Genomic DNA, 24,994 nt, shown 5'->3' on the forward strand with positions numbered 1-24,994 from the left:
ATCACATTCAGCGACTCCGAATCAGAACCTTCATATGGTGTTCCAGTCATTAACATATCCGATGACGAAAGTGGTATTTTTGGGGAAGACTCACAAATTCCGGATGAACCAACTATAGAGAACCCGGAAAGTGAACCCGAGGAGGAAAGTGAACCCGAGGAGGAAAGTGAACCCGAGGAGGAAAGTGAACCCGAGGAAGAAATACAGGAAATTACAAAAGACGAGTTCGAACTAGGAAAGAAACGAAAGGCTAATGAATTAGAAAATTCAAATCCCGAGTTTAATGAGAATGATGTGGCACCAATTCCACTCAACACTACCACCCCTATCCCCGCTATTCCTATTAGTGCTATCCCCGCATCTAGTTCTTCGACACCTCAGCCAAAACGTAGGGAGACAGCTAGGATTCGCGTTGGGGGATTCCCTGGACATAAATGTTTTGGGAAATAGACCAAATGATGCGCTACCGTATTAAACCATGGAATCACATAATGTTTTGTATAATATTATTAGTGTGGTTTGTTTAAAGTTTGATGTAAGCATATGTAAAATAGCGAAGTATGAAATGCAATAATTTTCCATGGTTAAGTATTATTTAGATTGTAGTAATTGATTCTGTACTAAGCTATTAAGTATGAACATTAACGGGTAGGTACTACCCAAGATATAATTATAAAACGCTAATAAGAAGAAAAGGCTTTTATAATAATACCTGGTTCATATTATTAACAAGCTATAAATGTACTATAAATACACACTACATCTATAATATTCCATGTGAATAATTATTTTCTTTCATTAGGAAATGGCGCGATTGAATCGAATGACGGAACAAGAACTCGAGGAACTCATCAACCAGCGAGTGAACGACAGAATGTTATGGGTTGAGGCTGCAAGAGCTGCTGCAGTTAATCCAAATCCTCGTGTAGGATGCTCCTACAAGACGTTCCAAGCTTGCAAGCCATCATCATTCAGTGGAACGGAAGGACCGATCGGTTTAACCCGATGGATAGAAAAGATGGAGACGGTGTTTAAAATCAGTGGTTGTGATGAAAAAGACATGACCAAGTTTGCATCGTGCACTTTACAAGATAGTGCACTCACATGGTGGAAGAATTATGTGAAGGCGGTAGGAGGAGATGTAGCTTATGATACTCCATGGGAAGAATTCAAAGCAATGATAATCACCGAGTATTGTCCAAGGAATGAGGTTATTAAGTTAGAAGATGAGTTACGAAGTTTGAAGGTGGTTGGTACTGAAATCACCAACTACAATCAGCGATTCATGGAATTGGTTTTACTATGTCCTGAATTGGTTCCAACCGAAGCACGGAAGATTGAAATGTACAAAGGTGGTTTGCCCAAAAAGGTCAAGGCAAACGTTACGGCGTCGAAACCTAAAACAATTCATGAAGCTATAACCATGGCGAACGAGTTAATGGATCAGGTCATTCTGGATAAGAAAGCATTCACTACTGAGGTGAAGGTATCGAGTAACAAAAGGAAGTGGAACGGAAATTATGATCAAGGTTACCAACAGCAATCTTTTAAGAAACCAGAAATCCCGAAAGGTGCGGGTAGCGGTTCAGGCTTTGGTTACAAAGGACAAAGTCCTTTATGCAACCGTTGCCACAAACATCACTTTGGTTACTGTAGTGTGTTATGCACCAAGTGTAATCGACAAGGTCATCTTGCGGAAGATTGTAAGGCTCTCGTTACAAATGGCAACAAGACTCCTGCCACCAACGCAAATAGAACTGCTTTGGCTACCATTACTTGTTTTGGTTGTGGAAAACAAGGTCACTATAAGAGTCAGTGCCCGAATCAAGAAAAGAATGGCGGACCTGCACGTGGAAGAGCGTTTGTTATTAATGCTAGAGAGGCACGTGAAGACCCGGAGCTTGTTACGGGTACGTTTACCATTAATAACTTATCAGCATCTATTTTATTTGATACTGGCGCCGATAGAAGTTATGTGTGTAGAAATTTTTACACTAAATTGAATTGTTCATCATTACCTCTAGATGCTAAGTACTTGATTGAGTTAGCTAATGGTAAACTAATTAAAGCCGATAAAATTTGTCGTGGTTGTGAAATAAATCTAGCCGGAGAAACGTTTAAAATCGACTTAATACCCGTGGAATTAGGAGGTTTTGATGTAATAGTCGGCATGGACTGGATGTCCAAAATAGGAGCGGAAGTTGTTTGTGCTAAGAAGGCAATTCGTATTCCTGGTAAGGATAAAATACCGGTAATGATTTATGGAGAGAAGGGTAATTCAAAGCTAAAACTCATTAGCTGTTTGAAAGCCAAGAAGTGTTTAGAAAAGGGATGTTACGCTATTTTAGCACATGTTAATAAAGTCGAAAAGAAAGAAAAGTGCATCAACGACGTGCCTGTGGCAAGAGATTTTCCTGAAGTTTTTCCGGAAGAATTGCCGGGATTACCTCCATTTAGATCGGTAGAATTTCAAATAGATTTAGTACCAGGAGCTGCACCAGTGGCTCGTGCTCCATATAGACTTGCACCGTCCGAGTTAAAAGAACTTCAGAGTCAGTTAAAAGAATTACTGGATCATGGATTCATACGACCAAGTACTTCACCGTGGGGAGCTCCGATTCTATTTGTTAAAAAGAAAGATGGATCTTTTAGGATGTGTATAGATTATCGTGAATTAAATAAGTTAACTATCAAGAATCGGTATCCACTACCGAGAATTGATGACTTATTTGATCAATTGCAAGGATCATGTGTGTATTCGAAAATCGACTTAAGATCGGGCTATCATCAACTACGCGTCAAAGAAGAGGACATTTTGAAAACTGCTTTTCGGACACGTTATGGTCATTACGAATTTTTGGTCATGCCGTTTGGATTGACAAATGCGCCAGCTGTATTCATGGACCTCATGAATCGAGTTTGTAGTCCGTATTTAGATAAGTTTGTTATCGTTTTCATTGATGATATTCTTATCTATTCCAAGAGTGAGCAAGAGCATGAAGAGCATTTAAGGTTGATACTGGAGTTGTTAAGAAAAGAACAACTTTATGCTAAATTTTCTAAGTGTGCTTTCTGGTTGAAAGAAGTGCAATTTCTTGGTCACGTTGTTAATAGCGAAGGAATTCAGGTTGATCCAGCAAAAACTGAAGCTATTGAAAAATGGGAGACTCCTAAGACACCAACGCAGATACGCCAATTTTTGGGTTTAGCCGGTTATTATAGAAGGTTTATTCAAGATTTTTCCCGAATAGCTAAGCCGTTGACAGCATTAACGCAAAAAGGGAAGAAATATGAATGGACCTCGGAGCAGGAGAACGCATTTCAAATACTGAAGAAGAAGTTAACTACGGCGCCTATTTTATCGTTACCAGAAGGGAACGATGATTTTGAAATATATTGTGACGCTTCGCGACAAGGTTTTGGTTGCGTTCTTATGCAACGAAAGAAAGTTATTGCATACGCATCCCGACAATTGAAGATTCACGAGCGGAATTATACGACGCATGATCTAGAACTGGGAGCAGTCGTGTTTGCATTGAAGATATGGAGACACTACTTGTATGGGGTTAAATGCACTGTGTTTACTGATCATAAAAGCCTTCAACATATTTTTGATCAGAAACAGCTGAACATGAGACAACGTAGGTGGGTCGAGTTAATAAACGACTATGATTGTGAAATTCGTTATCATCCCGGGAAGGCGAACGTGGTGGCCGATGCTTTAAGCAGAAAGGAACGAGAACCAATTCGAGTACGAGCGATGAACATAAAAATTCGCATGAATCTCAACTCACAAATCAAAGAAGTTCAACGAGAAGCACTTACTAAAGAAAATATAGGAAATGAAATAATGAAGAAGTATGAGAAGCAACTCGTTATGCGGGAAGATGGAATTCGATATTTTGCAAATCGTATTTGGGTACCGAAGTTGGGTGGATTAAGGAAGTTGATATTAAATGAGGCACATAAGACAAGATACTCGATACATCCTGGAGTTGGAAAGATGTACCAAGATCTTAAGACACATTATTGGTGGCCTAATTTAAAGACAGACGTTGCAACATATGTTGGGGAATGTTTAACTTGTTCCAAAGTCAAAGCTGAACACCAGAAGCCGTCAGGGTTACTTCAACAACCAGAAATCCCAGAATGGAAATGGGATGGTATTACCATGGATTTCATCACGAAGTTACCAAAGACTGCCTGGGGATACGACACCATTTGGGTGATTGTTGATCGTCTCACCAAATCTGCACATTTCTTGCCTATAAAGGAAACGGATAGAATGGAGAAACTATTACGATTGTATATAAAAGAAGTTGTTTCAAGGCATGGAATACCTATTTCTATTATATCCGATCGTGATAGTAGATTTACCTCAAAATTCTGGCAATCACTACAGGAGGCACTAGGAACTCGGTTGGATATGAGTACCGCATATCATCCACAAACCGATGGACAGAGTGAGAGAACGATTCAGACTCTCGAAGACATGCTCAGGGCATGTGTGATCGATTTTGGAAACGGATGGGATAAATATCTACCGTTAGCAGAATTCTCGTATAATAATAGTTATCATGCGAGCATTGGAGCTGCGCCATTCGAAGCATTGTACGGAAGGAAGTGTAGATCTCCTATCTGTTGGAATGAAGTAGGAGATCGACATTTAACTGGTCCCGAGATCATACACGAAACGACCGAGAAGATAGTACAAATCAAGGAGAGATTGAAAACAGCCCGTAGTCGCCAAAAGAGCTACGCCGATGTCCGAAGGAAACCATTAGAGTTTCAGGTCGGGGACATGGTTATGCTAAAGGTGTCACCTTGGAAAGGTGTGATACGTTTTGGAAAAAGGGGTAAACTGAACCCAAGGTACGTAGGCCCGTTCAAGATCATCGAACGCATTGGATCGGTAGCTTATCGACTCGAGTTACCGCAACAACTCGCCGGAGTACATAATACCTTTCACGTCTCAAACCTTAAGAAGTGTCTTGCAAAGGAAGACCTCACCATTCCTCTTGAATAAATCCATGTCGACGAGAAACTACAATTCGTCGAAGAACCAATTGAAATCATGGACCGTGAAGTTAAACAGCTCAAACAGAGCAATATACCGATTGTTAAGGTTCGTTGGAATGCTAGAAGAGGTCCCGAGTTTACTTGGGAACAAGAGGATCAGATGAAGCAAAAGTATCCACACTTGTTTCTCGATGACGCAAAATAGGTACAATTTTAAAATTTCGGGACGAAATTTATTTAACGGGGAGGTAATGTAACGACCCGCACTTTTTCGATCGTTCTATACTTATAAGATTGATATTTACATAAATTAAACATTACCAACTTGATAAGCAATCCAAATTGTTGAGATTTATGTTTCCGAAAAGAGTTTTACATAACGTTTGACCGTCTAGTTTGACCGATGATATCACGAACTATACAATATATGATAATTATACGTTTGTGTATATATATGTATATATACATATTTAACATGATTAAAGAATGTTTTAATACCTCATTTTATATTAATAACAACAAGTTATATGTGTATTTTGAAACTACTAACTTAAGTTTTCAAAACGATAACAATACGTAACGTTATTTGACATATATACTTAAGACTTATAATGTTATACATATATTGTATAAGTAATGTATTTAATTACTTTTAAAGAACTTAAAATACATAAAACCATATAAGTGTATTCACAAAAGATAGCTATATTTGAATCCTCATTTCATTTTTCACAAAATTTCTATACGTATACCTAGAGTATTTGTACTCGTATCATACCTAGCTCCTATACGTATTTACTAATAGTAAATACACATCAAAATCACCACCTAACCAGCCATTATTCATGCCCTTAGAGCTAGGTAATTACTTTTGGATGATTACTTGACTAATTAACAAAATTACAAACTAAAAATCTTATCATGTATTACATGATACACGTTTTTTTTAGGTTATAAGTATCACCATTTCTAGTTCATTTTCTAACCTCATCTTTAGTTAAACACACACTCTTTCACAACCCTTAAAACCCTTAATCAATTCAGCAAAGTTTCCAAGAAGATCTAGCTTCAAAAACCATACTAAAACACCATAAGAAAACCATACAAAAACACTTCAAGAAAACCCTCCAAGAACACCAACTTACTTCCAATCTTTCATCCACCTCTAGTACCCTTTTGATTCAAGCTTCTTACTTCTCTTTTACAGCAACTTCATCCAAGGAACTTGAGGTAGAATCTATGTTCATAACCTTATTCGATTCATATATATATAGCTATCATATTTTGTGGTATACAAGTTTAACAACAAGAACATAGTTTGAATGTTTTCAAACTTGTTTGCAAACTAAATAGATCCTTCTAACTTAACTTTTAAAATACTTCAAGACCTGTAATATAACTTATGTATATGCTAATTTAACAAGGTAAAACTTGGTTTTTCAAAGTATAAGTATTTTTAGAAAAATGGTCATTAAATGATTTTGTTGTAACAAAAATGTTTAACTTCATATGTTTCACTAATGTTTCACTTATGCCGTATGATTTTGAATACAAACCAAGGTATTTACAGTTCATAGTCTTAAAGAAGAACTCGATCCAAGAAGATGGCAATTTGAATCAACGAAAACGGATTTGTAACGAAGAAACTATGACCGAAACAAAATTGGTTATCCTAGATCATTTCAACTACGGGATCAATTGGAAAAAAATGATATAAATCACATATTTCTAAGATAACATGATATTTTATATATATGTACTTATAATTCAATTTTATATGGTTCAGGATCACCCGTAAGCAACACGAGAAGATTAATCATAAGATCCCATGATTGTACGCAACACGTCATTTGACAACACCGGTACCATGGGTCAAGATTAATCTCGACCAATACATATACGTTGGGGTTTTATTTATTTCGTTGGGGGTTTTATTTATTGCGGGTATATTAAACATCTAAAAATGAACCATTAAAAATTGAATTGCTAACCTCGGACAGCTAACTTCGGACTAAGGAAATATTCAAAGTATTAAAAGTATAACAAGTATATATATATATAACGTTTGTTTTAAAATGAAAACATATTGATATATTATATATGGATAGGTTCGTGATATCAACCGGAAGACCGAGTCAAAATATATATATCATCAAGACAAGAGTGAGTATATAGTCCCACTTTTAAACTCTAAATATTTCGGGATGAGAATACATGTATTTTATGTTTTACGATATGGACACAAGTAACTGAAAAATAGGTTCTACGTTGAGTTGTACCACTGGCATACTTCCCTGTAGCTTGGTAACTAATATTTACAGCGGTATTGTAAACGCGAATCCTGTTGATAGATCTATCGGGCCTGACAACCCCAACCGGACTGGACGACCAGTATTCAACGGTTGCACAGTACTTCGTTTTGTGACTACACTTGGTACGGTGTAGTAAGATTTCATATTAAAGGGAATATGCGACGTGAAAATGTTAAGTATGGTTACCAAGTGCTCAACCACTTAGAATACTTTTATTAAACTGTTTATATATGAAATCTTGTGGTCTATATATATATTGCTGCCGGCACTAAACCTATATCTCACCAACTTTATGTTGACGTTTTAAACATGTTTATTCTCAGGTGATAATTAGAAGTTTCCGCTGCATTATGTTGAATTTGAGCAGGATCTTGCGTACGCATATTTGTGTCAAAAATAAAACTGCATACCCGAGGATTTGTGTTGTAAAATATACTAGAAATCGTGTTGTTATCATTATTTGTAAAGTTTGTAAGTCGGAGATTATCGCTAAACGATAATCATCTTTCTATCATCTAAAGCTTGTATCAAAAATAAGATTTGTGGTTTGTAATGTAAAATATATGCAGTTTTCTTTTAAAAATGTCTCATATAGAGGTCAATACCTCGCAATGAAATCATACGTTATCTAACTCGTTCTTAGGGTTAAGGACGGGTTATGACATATAACTACCTTTAGTGGTTTGATTATGTTATAATTCAGTAGGCTCATAACTACCTTTAGTGGTTTGATTCTTGATTAAGAATACTAATAATGAAGTGTAAGAACAAAGATGATAATGGAGAGAAAGAAAGAAACACTTTGTAAGTGTGAGAAATGGTGCAAGTTTAATGCTTGCATTCATGAGTATTTATAGCCTAAAATTTCAATATAAAGATACATACTTTATGTACCAAAATTGACTATATGTATACTAGTTTATAATTTTATTTTTAGTCAACATAAGGATGTATAAGTTTATACTTTCCTTTTTTTTTAATTTTTATTTATTTTTAGTTAACATAAGGATGTATTTGTTTAGGATTCTTTTTAGTCTCATTATTATTATTATTATTATTATTATTATTATTATTATTATTATTATTATTATTATTATTATTATTATTATTATTATTATTATTATTATTATTATTATTATTATTACATTTACTGCATGATAAGTATTATTTTCTTTTTACTAATTCATTACATTGAAATATATATATATATATATATATATATATATATATATATATATATATATATATATATATATATATATATATATATGTATATATATATATATATATATTCATTTCGAAATATATATTTGAAATATTTATTTAATATTTAGTTTTTCAAAATCAATTATATTTTAAAGTTTATTTTAAAATCGTTTAAATAATAGAAATTATTATAACACGTAACATTTTTAATTAATATATATGTATATATTTACATAAAATTGTTCGTGAATCGTCGGAATCATATAAAAGTTAGGTTTAAATTTAGTCGGAAATTTCCGGGTTGTCATAAGTTAAATTTAGAGTATCATACAATTAAAAAAAAAATTATAAACATAAAAAATATATAGGGTCATGCAGCTAAATTTAATGGTGTCTTGTAGAATTCTTTAAACAAGTGGTGTCTTGTGACCTCACGGGCTTGTTACTAGATTCACCTCTGCGTCATCCGTTGTTGGTCAAAATGGCACAACACATTGTTTACGGTGTTGAAATGTTACGTTGTTGGTGGTGTGGAGCGAAAAAACGATGGACCAACCATGCTCGTTACATGGTTTGCATTGAACCTTAATTTTTAGCTTCATGTTTTTTTAAAAGGTAAGGTTTTATTATTGATATAAAAGTACCAAGAAACTAGAGATTATAACAACAAAAAGGGAAACGAAAATCTACACAAACACTAAAACGAACTCGACTCATCAATCAGAAAACGACAAAAAAATAAGTGTGCGTCGTACGCTACAACGTGATCTGACATAACCATGTTTTCTGTTTTTAGTGCACGACACCCACTATCGGTGCGCGGCGCACACCTACCTTGCACCTGAAATTCGGTATTTTAAGTATTTTGACCCATTTACAACCAACACAAATGGTCACCAACATAAGACAACTTAATAGAAACAAGTCTAACTGTAGTTTTCATTATCGAACTATGACCATAACATTTTATAACAAAAACATTAATCGTTTTACAATTACTAAATTCACTAACGCCCTGAAACGATAATTTTTTTTTTTATTTTAAAACTTAGTCGACCACCCAGGCCAGTGATATGCCGCGGCGCGGCCCAACGAAAGATTTCAGACCAGTTTTGCAATCCACCTGTTACCAAAATGAGCCCATTGGATCGGCGCGGCAAATGGGGTCGCGGCGCGACCATATGCGTCGCTGGTACTGACTTTAACTTGCTTTAAAAATCACATTTTCACCATTTCTTCCTCACCCAACACATTTTAACAACATAGTACATAAACAACTTAATTAAAACAGTTTATTACATCATTAAACATCACAAAAATCATTTAGTCATGAACAATACGCTTTCACATCTTAAATATAACTTTTGGTCCCAATTTCAAGAGAAACATAAATCATGAATTCAAAAGCCTTAGCGTCGATAAGCGGTATTAATAGAGCTAGATTCCAAATAGGGACTTGCGCTACCACTTACTATATGACCAATGCTCCGCTATCCTCAAATAGGCTCCTTACCTTCACGGTGTCCTTTCGTTCCTATTAAAACATGAACACAACAAGGAGCTAAGCTTTCATGCTTAGTGAGTTATATGCGAATAAAAGAACACATATCATTGAGCATAAACAATGCATCACTTAATCTTTCCAACCCGAATGGTTGCTTACATACTTTTGGATCCAACTCCTTTCCTTACCATAGACATAACTTACTAAGGACAATCCTAGTAATTATGTCTAAGCTAAATATAACCATAGGCATACACATATGCCTAAGCTACTTTAACCACAATGCATACATATCTACTTAGACACCCAAAGTGTCTAAGCTAAGTCATACCATAGACAAGATCATTAAGCAAGCTTAATGACTTTGCCTAAGCTAATCATCAACCATAGATACAATTATTAGGCATGCCTAATAATCCTATCTAAGCTATCCATTTAGTGCACTTAGTCGTTGTCCTCTTGCACGGATGCAATCCGGGAACACTAAGCCACTCTTGACCTGCCCTATTTACCCCCTATAAACTCACCTTGGTTAAACGAGATTCCTTGGTCGCTTGGAGTTCCGTTGTCTTGATTAGCACCTAAACATGAGCTAATCTCATCATTAACATAATTCAAACGAATTTACATCTTTCAAATGCTTACAACACTTTCATAAACTTACACATTTGACTTAATCTTTCTTAATCCCCTTTTTCACCTCATCAATCACATGAACATTCATATACATAAAATTCTTAACTATTCTTTTCACTTTTCTATTATAACAAACATTATCATACAAACATCATTTTCCTAAATATTAAAGTTCTCTAATTTAATCCATGCAATTAAGAACTTAACCTTCTTAACAACAATTACTTATAACAATTTCAATAATTCCAAAACATAAACTTTCTTCTTCACAATTTAGCTAAATCTCATAATCATCTTCATTGAGGCATTTCATCAAAGACCTAGTGTGCATGACTTGATTCTAGACTACTAGCAACACCAAATTCACCCTTTTGTTTCACACATTCACATAGCAAGTTCATACATGAACTTACATTCAAACATCAATTAAAATTCGTTTTTAATCATACAAATGTGCACACTCGCAATAATAACAACTTATAAACTTGAGATTCACATAAAAACACCCAATTTAGTGATACATAAGACTTAGAAGTTCATACATTGTCTTTGAGATTTATGAACCCTAATTGTGCACAATTGAAGAAGAGATTGAAAGATTGCAACTTGTTATGATAATTAAAGCATACTAGATCACTTGAATTTCTACTTGCATGTTATCAAATCTTCTAATGGAGGATTTCTCCTTCTTCCTTGTTTGGGTCGCCACACATACACACACACTAACACTCTGGTTTATTTCTTGCAACTGATAACCATTTTTTACCATTTTACATATTTTAATTAAATTAACTTTGCCTTATTTGCACTTTCTACCCTACCTATCAAAACCATATTATGGGAGGTCCTTAAACTAACTTTGTATCTCTAGTCCCTTTTCAACTTAACTAACAAACCTTAAATATTATCCATTTATTTTTATACAAAATAATACCAACAATAAATATCAATTTAAATTACATAAAATATTACCTTAATTAATTGGGATGTTACAACTCTCCCCCCGTTGGATTGTTCGCGTCCTCGCGAACCACTCTTGTTGCAACGATGGATAATACTTCATAAACCATTCTTCGGGTTCCCACATACATTCGAAACCCTTTCTAAATTGCCATAACACTTTCAACAACATCACCGACTTATTTCTTAATTGCTTAATCTTTTGATCTAAAATATTTATTGGCTTTTCCGCATATCTTAACTTATCGTCAACCTCAATCTCATTTAGTGGAACATACATTGATTCATCTGCCAAACACTTTCTTAATTGTGACACATGAAACATGTCATGTATGTTACTCAATTCATCGAGAAAGACCAAACGGTAAGCTACCTGCCCGACTCTCACAACTATCTCAAATGGTCCCACAAATATTGAACCCAATTTCCCCTTTTTCGAAAACGAATTATACCCTTCCACGGGGAAACCTTAAGCATTACTTTATCACCCACTTGAAATTCTATCGGCTTCCTTCTTTTATCCGCATATGACTTTTGTCGATCTAGTGCCGCTTTCATTCTTTCACAAATTTGATCTATCATTTCGGTAGTTTGTTGCACTACTTCCATGCTTTCTAATTCCCTTTGACCCACTTCACCCTAACATATTGGGGTTCTACACTTTCTTCCATACAAAATCTCATAAGGTGCCATTTCGATGGTAGAATGATAACTATTGTTGTACGAAAATTCAACTAAAGGTAAGTGAGTATCCCAACTATCACCAAAATCGATGATACACGCCCTCAACATATCCTCAAGAGTTTGGATAGTTCGCTCACTTTGACCATCCGTTTATGGGTGAAACGCGGTGCTTATATGTAACTTGGTGCCCATCTTTTCTTGAAACTTCCTCCAATATCGTGAGGTAAATCGGGTGTCACGGTCCTAAACAATGGAAACTGGCACTCCATGCCTTACAACAACCTCCTTCATATATAATTTAGACATTGCTTCCGACGATGAAGCTTCTCTTATTGCCAAAAATAACGCACTCTTAGTCAATCTATCAACAATAACCTAAATGACGTCGTGTTGTCGAGGGGTTTTAGGCAACTTAGTCACTAAATCCATTGTGATATGCTCCCATTTCCATACCGGTACCTCTAGTGGTTGAAGTTTACCATACTTCATTTGATGATCGGCTTTTACTTGGAGACAAGTCAGACACTTATGAACATACTTTACTATATCTCACTTCATTCCTGGCCCCCAATAGTCTTTTCTTAGGTCCCTATACATTTTCGTAGCACCGAGGTGAATCGAATACTTAGATTTGTGAGCTAAGTCAAGGAGCTCACTTCTAGCACCACTTTGTAAAGGTACCCAAATTCTTCCATATCTAAGCCTTAGACCACGGGAATCTACTATAAAATCATTAACTTTCCCTTTGATTCTTTCTTTCCTCACGTTTTCGGGGGTTAATGCTTCATCTTGCGCCACTCGGATACCATCGAATATTTGGGGTGATATTACCATGACTAAACTCGTTACCTTAATCGGTTGGTGGCTCGACTTCCTACTAAGAGCATCCGCCACCACATTCGCCTTCCCGGGGTGGTACAAAATTTCACAATCGTAATCTTTCACCAAGTCGAGCCCTCTCCTTTGCCCATCATTTAAATCTCTTTGATCGAACAAGTACTTTAAGTTTTTATGACCGGTATAGATAGAGAACTTTACACCATAAAGATAATGATGCCATATTTTCAAGGCAAAAACCACGGTCGTTAATTCTAGATCATGAGTGGGATAACGTTTTTCATGTATTTTCAATTGTCGAGAAGCATAAGCTATGAATTTCCCGTTTTGCATTAGCATACATCCCAAAACTTTCTTAGAAGCATCACAATAAACTGTCATATTCTCATTCTCTTCCGGTAAGACTAGTATAGGAGCTTGAACAAGTTTCTCTTTAAGGAGTTGAAATGCTCGTTCTTGCTTTTCTTCCCATTTCCATTGCACATTCTTGCGGATTAACTTTGTGAGTGGGGTGGCTATTCTAGAAAAATCTTGTATGAACCGTCGATAATACCCCGCTAAGCCTAGAAAACTTCTAACTTCGGTGGGATTCATAGGTGGTTCCCATCTCATTATCGCTTCAATCTTCGTCGGATCAACACAAATACCCTTCTTATTAATGACATGTCCTAAAAATTGAACTTCACGAAGCCAAAACTCACACTTAGAGAACTTAGCGAACAACTTTTCTCTCCTTAAAGTTTCTAACACTTGTCGTAAATGCACCGCATGCTCCTCTTCCCCCTTAGAATATACTAAAATATCGTCAATGAATACAATTACAAACCTATCGAGCATCGGTCGACACACCCTATTCATCAGATCCATAAACGCGGCTGGAGCATTAGTTAACCCAAAAGGCATTACTACGAATTCATAATGACCATACCTAGTGTGAAAAGCCTTTTTAGGGATATCCTCTTCCTTCACCTTTAATTGATGATAACCCGACCTTAGATCTATATTTGAAAAGAAACATGCACCTTGTAATTGATCAAACAAATCATCTATCCTTGGCAATGGATATTTATTCTTAATAGTGACTTTATTCAATTCACGATAATCGATACACATTCTCATTGTTCCATCCTTCTTTTTCACAAACAAAACCGGAGCTCCCCAAGGTGAACTACTAGGACGTATAAAACCTTTATTTATCAAATCTTGTAGTTGAGTCATCATTTCCCTCATTTCTGACGGAGCTAGTCGATAAGGTGCTTTTGCAATTGGCGTGGCTCTGGGAATCAACTCTATTCGAAATTCTACTTCTCGTTCGGGAGGAACACTGGGCAATTCATCCGAAAACACATCCGGAAACTCATTAACTATCGGTATATCATTTATCCCAAAAACCTTCTTTGAATCATCGATCACATGTGCCAGAAATGCACAACACCCATGGGACAAAAATCATTTGGCTCTAGCATACGTACATATAGAAATAGCACGTCTAGCCCGTTCCCCGTAAATCCAAATAACCTTCCCACCCAGTGCTTGAACTAATATAATTTTCTTTTGACATAATATTATTCCTTCATTATCATCTAACCAATCCATACCTACGATTACTTGAAATTCTCCCATATGCATGGGTATTAAATCTATAGCAAAATTCTCATCATCCAAAATAATTTCACATCCCTTAATGACACTATAAACCATAACAGTTTTATTGTCTGCTATCTCTACCTCTAATGGATGCTCTAACATACTTGGGGTCATGTCAAAATGTTTACAAAAAGAATAAGAAACAAACGACCGCGTAGCACCGGAATCAAACAAAACATGCGCAGGTAAAGAGTTTACAATAAAGGTACCTGACACCACATTTTGGGATTCCTTTGCTTCGAGAGTGGTAATCTGATGAGCTCGGGCTCTGGGTCAGCTATCATTTGTCTTTGGTTCCATTTTAACCTCCTTCTTAACCCCACCACTTGCTAAATCCTTCTTATACTCCGGACATTCATCTTGAAAATGACCCTTTTCAAAACAATAATAACACTGTTTTCCTTTCTTAGGACATTCGGCGGCTCTATGACCCGGTTTCCTACATGAATAACAATCGTTACTACCCATTTTACACTCGCCCGTATGATTTTTACCACACCTATTGCACGTCTTCACTTCTTTACTACCACCCTTCCCCGGCGTGAAACCCCCTTTTGATTTGTGTGGGGACTCGAAATTAAATTTACCTTTCTTCCGACTCATACTTTGCATCGACTTTGAATCTTGGTCCATCTTTCTTTTAAACGCGACTTTCTTCTTAAGTTCATGTTCCCTCACAAGAGCCCTATTCATCATTTCAGCTAAGGTCTTATACGTACCCTTATCGATAAATTTACTTATTTCGGGATTTAGCTTTTCATGATAATGGTCCATCATCAACTTAGGACTTGAAACAAAATCCGGGAAAAAACGAGACTTATCATTAAACTCGGCATTGAACTTGGTCACGGATTTACTCCCATGCTCAATATTCATGAATTCGGACTTTAACCTACTAATTTCGGTGGGTGGAGCAAATTGATCCATAAACATCTCACGAAACTTTTCCCATGGAAAACTTGTTGCCACATTCCGTCCATGTGACTTAACTATAAAATTCCACCATTCATAACCACTGCCCTTCATATGGTGTGCCGCGTAAATTACTTTTAAGTGTTCGGGACATTCACACAACATGAAAGTTTCTTCTATCTCGTCGATCCACCTTTGACTAACGATCGGATCAACTTTACCATGAAATTCCGGTGGATGACAATTTGCAAAATTCTTGAATTCAAAACGCTCATCCTTCCTTTTCGGGACTTCTACTTCCTCTTGTCTCACCCCATTTCCCCCTTCTCCTCTTAACACGGGATTATTTGTCATGAGAGTCTTTAACTTTTCATCTAATTCATCATTAATCAACTTCTTTATCTTTTCTAGAAGAGTTGGGGTGTATCGCACCAAGGCTTGCCCTATCTGCCCCGAAATATCATTTGCCATTGTAACTTCATCGGATTCGGATTGTGAGCCTTCGACAGACTCCATTGGCGGGGTGTGGACGTACTCATCGTCCTCTTCATTGCTTCTATTAGGAGATACAATAGCCATTCTTAAATAATACATCCAACTCATTAGTTCAAACACATATATCAACAATTGATCATAACTTATTGACCGAAAGAATTCCCAACTCATTTCACCATGACCATAGTAGATGTTCATGCGTACTAAAATGATGTAATGGCGATGGCCGGTCGGCATTACACCATCGCATTACGCACTTAATCATTTATGACTCATGGTTAATGAGCATTAAACTCTTATTCAAATCATCCACGATCTCAATATCACACTATAAGTCTCATCAATAAACCCTTTCCTATAGAGCATGGCATAATCCTTTAAACTTATCTATCATGCAAGTCCTAAACCGCTTATCTTCTATCAACGATGGTTTAAGCCTAGATAATCCCTATAGTGGATTATCCAAGTCCCTTAAACTATAGCTCTGATACCAACTTTTAACGCGCTGAAACGATATTTTTTTTTTTTAAAAATAAAAAACTTAGTCGACCACCCAACCCAGTGATATGCCGCGGCGCGGAAAATCTGGGCGCGGCGCGGCCCGGCCCAACGAAAGATTTCAGACTAGTTTTACAACCCACCTATTACCAAAATGAGCCCATTGGAGCAGCGCGGCAAATGGGGTCACGGCGCGACCATATGCTGTCGCTGGTACTGACTTTAACTTGCTTTAAAAATCACATTTTCACCATTTCTTCCTCACCCAACACATTTTAACAACATAGTACAAAAACAACTTAATTAAAACAGTTTATTACATCATTAAACATCACAAAAATCATTTAGTCATGAACAATACGCTTTCACATCTTAAATATAACTTTTGGTCCCAATTTCAAGAAAAACATAATTCATGAATTTAAAAGCCTTAGCGTTGATAAGCGGTATCAATAGAGCTAGATTCAAAATAGGGACTTGCACTACCACTTACTATATGACCAATGCTCCGCTATCCTTAAATAGGCTGCTTACCTTCACGGTGTCCTTTCGTTCCTATAAAAACATGAACACAACAAGGAGGTAAGCTTTCATGCTTAGTGAGTTATAGGCGAATGAAAGAACACATATCATTGAGCATAAACAATGCATCACTTAATCTTTCTAACCCGAATGGTTGCTTACATACTTTTGGATCGGACTCCTTTCCTTACCATAGACATAACTTACTAAGGCCAATCCTAGTAATTATGTCTAAGCTAAACATATCCATAGGCATACACATATGCCTAAGCTACCTTAACCACAATGCATACATATCTACTTAGACACCCAAAGTGTCTAAGCTAAGTCATACCATAGACAAGATCATTAAGCAAGCTTAATGACTCTGCCTAAGCTAATCATCAACCATAGATACAATTATTAGACATGCCTAATAATCCTATCTAAGCTATCCATCTAGTGCAATTATTCGTTGCCCTCTTGCATGGATGCAATCCGGGAATACTAAGGCACTCTTGACCCGCCCAATTTACCCCCTATAAACTCACCTTGGTTAAACGAGATTCCTTGGTCGCTTGGAGTTCCTTTGTCTTGATTAGTACCTAAACAAGAGCTAATCTCGTCATTAACATAATTCGAACGAATTTACATCTTTCAAATGCTTACAACACTTTCATAAACTTACACATTTGACTTAATCTTTCTTAATCCCCTTTTTCACCTCATCAATCACATGAACATTCATATACATAAAATTCTTAACTATTCTTTTCACTTTTCCATTATAACAAACATTATCATACAAACATCATTTTCCTAAATATTCAAGTTCACTAATTTAATCCATACAATTAAGAACTTAACCTTCTTAACAACAATTACTTATAACAATTTCAACAATTCCAAAACATAAACTTTCTTCTTCACAATTTAGCTAAATCTCATAATCATCTTCATTGAGGCATTTCATCAAACACCTAGTGTGCATGACTTGATTCTAGACTATTAGCAACACCAAATTCACCCTTTTGTTTCACACATTCACATAGCAAGTTCATACATGAACTTACATCCAAACATCAATTAAAATTCATTTTGAATCATACAAATGTGCACACTCGCAATAATAACAACTTATAAACTTGAGATTCACATAAAAACACCCAATTTAGTGATGCACAAGACTTAGAAGTTCATACATTGTCTTTGAGATTTATGAACCCTAATTGTGCACAATTGAATAAGAGATTGAAAGACTGCAACTTGTTATGATGATTAAAGCATACTAGATCACTTGAATTTCTACTTGCATGTTATCAAATCTTCTAATGGAGGATTTCTCCTTCTTCCTTGTTTGGGTCGCCACACACACACACACACACACACACACACATACACACACACACACACACACACACACTAACACTCTGGTTTATTTCTTGCAACTGATAACCATTTTTCAGCATTTTACATATTTTAATTAAATTAACTTTACCTTATTTGCACTTTCTACCTTCCCCACCAAAACCATATTATGAGAGGTCCTTAAACTAACTTTGTATCTCTAGTCCCTTTTCAACTTAAGTAACAAACCTTAAATATTATCCATTTATTTTTATACAAAATAATACCAACAATAAATATCAATTTTAAATTACATAAAATATTACCTTAATTAATTAGGATGTTACATTCTCGACCCATTTAAAATAGACATGTACAAATTTGACTAATTACACCAATCTTTAACTTAAAGTACATAATATTAAGAGTATATATCTTCGGGATATATCTACCTTAAACCAACATCATAAACCACCTTCTAAGCATAATAGCATGTCTCTAAGTCATCAAAAATATCAATCACAACTACTCAAGGAGTTCCACCTCCTTACCCTTCCCATTGTCCGAACACGAGCCTATAAAATGTTAAACCACAATGTGTTAGCAAACACTTAGTATATAATAATAATACATATGTAACATAATGTAACATCCTGTTACCGGGCCTAGCTGAAAAGACCCTTTTGGCCTTGGGTGTGTTTGTGTGTTATTATAATAATTATATGTTAATAATTATTTGGTTGTTTAGTTGAGACCAGTTTGTGACAAGGGTCACATAACAGGTTCTTTATTTAATTTGGACTCCGTTAGGGTTGTCAAATTAAGTACGAAAGTTATCAGATAACTGATAAATTGAAATGTCCCGTTCATATAGAATATAAACGTTCTATATTAATTGATTTCGTTACGAGGTTTTGACCTCTATATGAGACGTTTTTCAAAGACTGCATTCAATTTTAAAACAAACCATAACCTTTAAAATATTACGACGATTATCAAATAATGATAATCTAAAATATAGCATTTTCACACGACCATTACATAATGGTTTACAATAGTATTACACAACAATAAATGTCTTCGAATGCAGTTATTAAACAATATTATACAAGCATGCTGACTCCAATTCTTGTCCATAAATTAGAATGCAACAGGGGAAGCTCTTAATAATCACCTGAGAATAAACATGCTTTAAACGTCAACAAAAATGTTGGTGAGTTATAGGTTTAACCTATATATTTATCAATTCGTAATAATAGACCACAAGATTTCATATTTCCATTTCTCATAAACAACATGCAATCTGCATAAAAATTATTCATATGATGAACACCTGGTAACCGACATTAACAAATGCATCTAGAATATCCCCAATATACAGGCACACTCATCTGTATATAAAAATTGAAGTACTAAAGCATCCATAACATGGATGGGGTTCATTAGGCCCATAGATCTATCTTCAGGATTCGCGTCAATTTGAAGGTCTGTTCCCAAATTCTTAGGCTACCAAGCTGAAAGGGTGATATCCGGTATAATGATTCAATCATAGAATATAGTTTCAAGTACTTGTGTCTATTTTGTAAAACATTTATAAAACTTTATGTATTCTCATCCCAAAAATATTAGATTTTAAAAGTGGGACTATAACTCACTTTCACAGATTTTTCCTTCATCGGAAATAAGACTTGCCACGGGTCGATTCACGAACCTATAACAAATATATACATATATATTAAAGTATGATCGAAATATATTTACAATATGTTTTATTATATTTTAACGATTTAAGTTTGTTAAGTTAGCAGTCCAACGTTAGTAATCTACAACTAGTTGTCCACAGTTAGATGTACAGAAATAAATCAATATATATTATCTCGAATCAATCCACGACCCAGTGTATACAAGTCTCAGGCTAGATCAAAATTCAAAGTATATATATTATTTTGGAATCAACCTCAACCCTGTATAGCTAACTCAAACATTACTGCATATAGAATGTCTATGGTTGTTCCCAAATAATATATATAGATGGGTCGATATGATATGTCAAAACATTGTATACGTGTCTATGGTATCTCAAGATTACCTAATATATGTTAGAATACATGTATAATACAATATAAGTTAGTTAAGTTATGATTTGTATAGATTTGTTACAAATTTCACGTAGCTACAACAAGCAAAATTATCCAATCTTGTTTTACCCATAACTTCTTCGTTTTAAATCCGTTTTGAGTGATTCAAGTTGCTATGATTTTATAATGAACTGAAATTTATGAAACTAAACAGAAAAAATATAAGTTTATAGTCAGAAATATATGTTACAAATCAATATTGTAAGAGGTAGTCATTTCAGTTGAAAAAATGACGTCTTGATGACTGTTTTGGAAAACATACTTCCACTTTAAATTTAACCATGATTTTTATATATAGTTTCATGTTCATAATAAAAATTATTTTCCCAGAAGAACAACTTTTAAATCAAAGTTTATCATAGTTTTTTATTATCTAATCCAAAACAGCCCCCGATTTTACTATGATGACGTATGTCCGGTTTTACGGTGTTCATCGTGTTTCCAGGTTTTAAATCATTAAGTTAGCATATCATATAGATATATAACATGTGTTTAGTTGATTTTAAAAGCCAAGTTAGAAGGATTAACTTTGTTTGCGAACAAGTTTAGAATTAACTAAACTATGTTCTAGTGATTACATGTTATAAACTCCGAATAAGATAGTTTTGTATATATGAATCGAATGATGTTATGAACATCATTACTACCTCAAGTTTAGTAAGTAAACCTACTGGAAGTGAAAAAAAATTGATCTAGCTTCAAAGGATCTTGGATGGCTTGAAAGTTCTTGAAATAGAATCATGACACGAAAACAAGTTCAAGTAAGATCATTACTTGAATTAAGATAGTTATAGTTATAGAAATCGAATCAAATTTTCAATATGAGTATTACCTTGGATTAGAATGATATCCTACTGTAAATAACAAGGATTTTTTGAGGTTGGATGATCACTCAAAATGGATTAGCAAGATTGGAAGTAAGCTAGCAAACTTGGAAGTGTTCTTGATGTGTTCTTAATCAAGCTTTGTTATGATGTTTATAGCTTAGTTTAGATGATCAAAACTTGCTGAATTGTTGGAGGTTTTTGTGTTCTTGAATGAGTAGTAGATTAGAGAGAGATTAGAGATAATCAAAATTGAAATGAAATGGTTATGAGAGTTTGAAAGTTCACGTGAAATGTGGTTGGGATATATACAATATTTAGTTTGTAATCTAGCTTAATAATTGGCATAAGAAGTTAAGAGTTGTTTAAAGGTGTTTACCACATGTTAAATGGCTGATTCTAGGGCTGCTAATGAGGTGATTTGATGTGTATATACCAATAGTAAATACATCTAGAAGCTGTGTATTGTACGAGTACGAATACGGATGAATACGAGTAAAATTGTTGATGAAAACGAATAAGAATGTAATTATGACCAACTTTCATAAATAGAAGTACTTTGATATATGTCTTGAAGTCTTTCAAAAGTGTATGAATACATATTAAAATACTACATGTATATACATTTTAACGGAGTCGTTAAGTCATCGTTAGTCGTTACATGTAAGTGTTGTTTTGAAACCTTTAAGTTAACGATCTCATTTAATGTTGTTAACCCAATGTTTATTATATCTAATGAGATGTTAAATTATTACATTATCATGATATTATGATGTATGAATATATCTTAATGTGATATATATACATTAAAATGTTGTTACAACGATAATCATAACATATATGTCTCGTTTCGAAATTCTTAAGTTAGTAGTCTTGTTTTACATATGTAGTTCATTGTTAACACACTTAATAATATATTTAATTATCATTTTATCATGTTAAATATAGTGTAATAATATCTTAATATGATACATATGTATCTAGTAAGACGTTGTTATAACGATAATCTTTATATATATATTGTTTCGAGTTTCTTAAATTAGTAGTCTTATTTTTTTATGTATATAACTTATTGTTAATATACCTAGTGAGATACTTACTTATCATAATATCATGTTAACTATATATATATGTATGTATGTATATATATATATATATATATATATATATATATATATATATATATATATATATATATATATATATATATATATATATATATATATATATATATATATCCATATATATATATTGATATGGCCGAAACGGACGGTTTTTATTGCGCGGTGTCGTTAGACCGCGGCTCGCCAGGATCAGCCACTCGTGGGAGATGGTACTGTTTTAAATTTATATTTAGCGGGGCCTAAATCTTACTACTCCTTATAAGTAAGGGAAGTATGATCTAGAGTCGTCTTTTTGAGATATCAGTAACATCGAACCTATATTTTAGCCTAAGATAGTTAGGGAGTAGTGGATATTTATTTTTAGGATTTTCTAATTTAATAAGACAGATAAAGTAAATGCGATAAAATTTGTAATTTAGATAAGGTTAAAGTAAGTGCATACTATGATTTCGTCAGTTATGTTGTCGAGATTATGGAATGCTGGCTCATGAATAGGCAGAGGCCCTGTATTCATTACACTGGTCCTAAACGCCCCTGTCATAGGACATGTCACTGGGTACTGCGTTAGGCTTGAAGATTCTGAATAGACAGCAACGTCCCTTACCCCCGACGCCCGTGCAGTCTGACTACAGGCATACACGTTCAGACGGCTCATCCAATTGAGCGACTCGATTGGGTGACGTATTAACATTCCAAAATGGTCTAAACTTTCTTAAGCATAATAGAATACATGGTTTACCATATTCGAGAGACATGATGTGCCTAAATGCTTTCGTTAATGATTGGTAAAAGATAGTTAGGCCCTTAAAAAGAGTTCAACCATAAAAAACACCATGGCCAAGTCAAGTCGACTTCCATGAACACGTTCGGTTATCCTAACGGTCCAATCCTTTATGTGTCTAAACAAACATTTCCTTAATTAACTAAGAATCCCTCAATTGGGGTGCAATGCTTGAGACCGGGTTATGGTGCAGTGTACTGGTCAACACTAACCGTGTTCCATAGCCTTACTTAGCAGATGTACAGCTTACAACAACTGTTGTGCTTCAGCGTGCACGTACGAAGTTTATATACTTGGTGACTACACTAGCATGGTCTTTGACTGACAATGTACTAAGGGTATAGTCAGATGTTTCACTACGAAAGAGTCCTCAGTCGAAATCTAAAGCTCGATAGACTTACTACAACCGGTATGCCTCGGTCAATCTTACGTTGTATCCGATAGACTTCTCTTACCAAGGGATGACACAGATAGTGTACTCTAGATCGGGGTTCGCGACTTCCCAATAACAGAGCCTATAACTACGTTCTATTAGTTGGAAAAGCGATTGAGTTTAAAGCATAATCGGAAAGCATTTCGACAGCATACACAAACCATAATATTATTTCAGTATTATAACTGCTTACATCATAGCATACACTAAAGATAACTACTCGCTAATCATGGCAATAATATCGTAAAACATTATATAAGATAAAGGATAGAAATACCAGTAGATTAAACGAGTTTTGAATAAAAAAGTGACAACTTCAAGACTCCAGACCGCTCCTAATACAATCTTCAGCGTTCTTCTCCGGGTACTAGGTTTCCCGCACGGAGTCGAAGTCCTTGAGAGTATGACTAATATTGTACAAGAGAGAGAAAAAAGTGAATTGAAGTGTGTGTTGGAATGAATGACAAAGACCCTTTAAATAGACTTGGAAATTGCCAGCATACGCCTGACAGGCCGCATGGCAGGGCGTATGGCAAGGCGTATTTGGCAGGCCGTATGGCTGGCAGACCGCATGGTGGGCCGTTTGTTGGCATGTATTTGGTAGGCCGTTTCCATACTGGCAGGCCGTATGGCAGGCCGTATGGTGTGCTGGTCAGCCTTGATTCCCTGGATCGTAACTTGATTTCTTGTCTTTCACCGTTTTTGCTCTAGAATCTTCGTTTTAGCTCCGATTCTCTTGATTCTTTTTGCACCGCCTTCGTAATTACTTGTTCTTCAATTCTAACCGACTAAATGGGTTTATTGCCGATAAAGTTCGAATCTTTCTTGTTTTTGGGCCTTAATACAGGGGTGAAAGCGTGACTTTTTAGCCGATATCAAATATCCCACACTTAGACTTTGCTTGTCCTCAAGCAAACTCTCATTTTTTGAAAATCTTTTCGGTGTTTCTTTTCTAGTAGCCTAAGCGGTTTGCTTTTATTATAAGAGAAAAAATATAAGGTGAGTCATTTATGTTAGGATTGAAATTATCTCTGCAAGCATGCGAGGAGGTTACATGACATTGGCTAGCTTTCACGGGTCACTCAAATCACTCAAGTGTTTAGGGTTCCCTATAGATCTAAGAAATGAAGTACGCT

Source organism: Rutidosis leptorrhynchoides, chromosome 2 (assembly GCF_046630445.1).
Source record: "Rutidosis leptorrhynchoides isolate AG116_Rl617_1_P2 chromosome 2, CSIRO_AGI_Rlap_v1, whole genome shotgun sequence".
Classification (NCBI taxonomy): domain Eukaryota; kingdom Viridiplantae; phylum Streptophyta; class Magnoliopsida; order Asterales; family Asteraceae; genus Rutidosis; species Rutidosis leptorrhynchoides.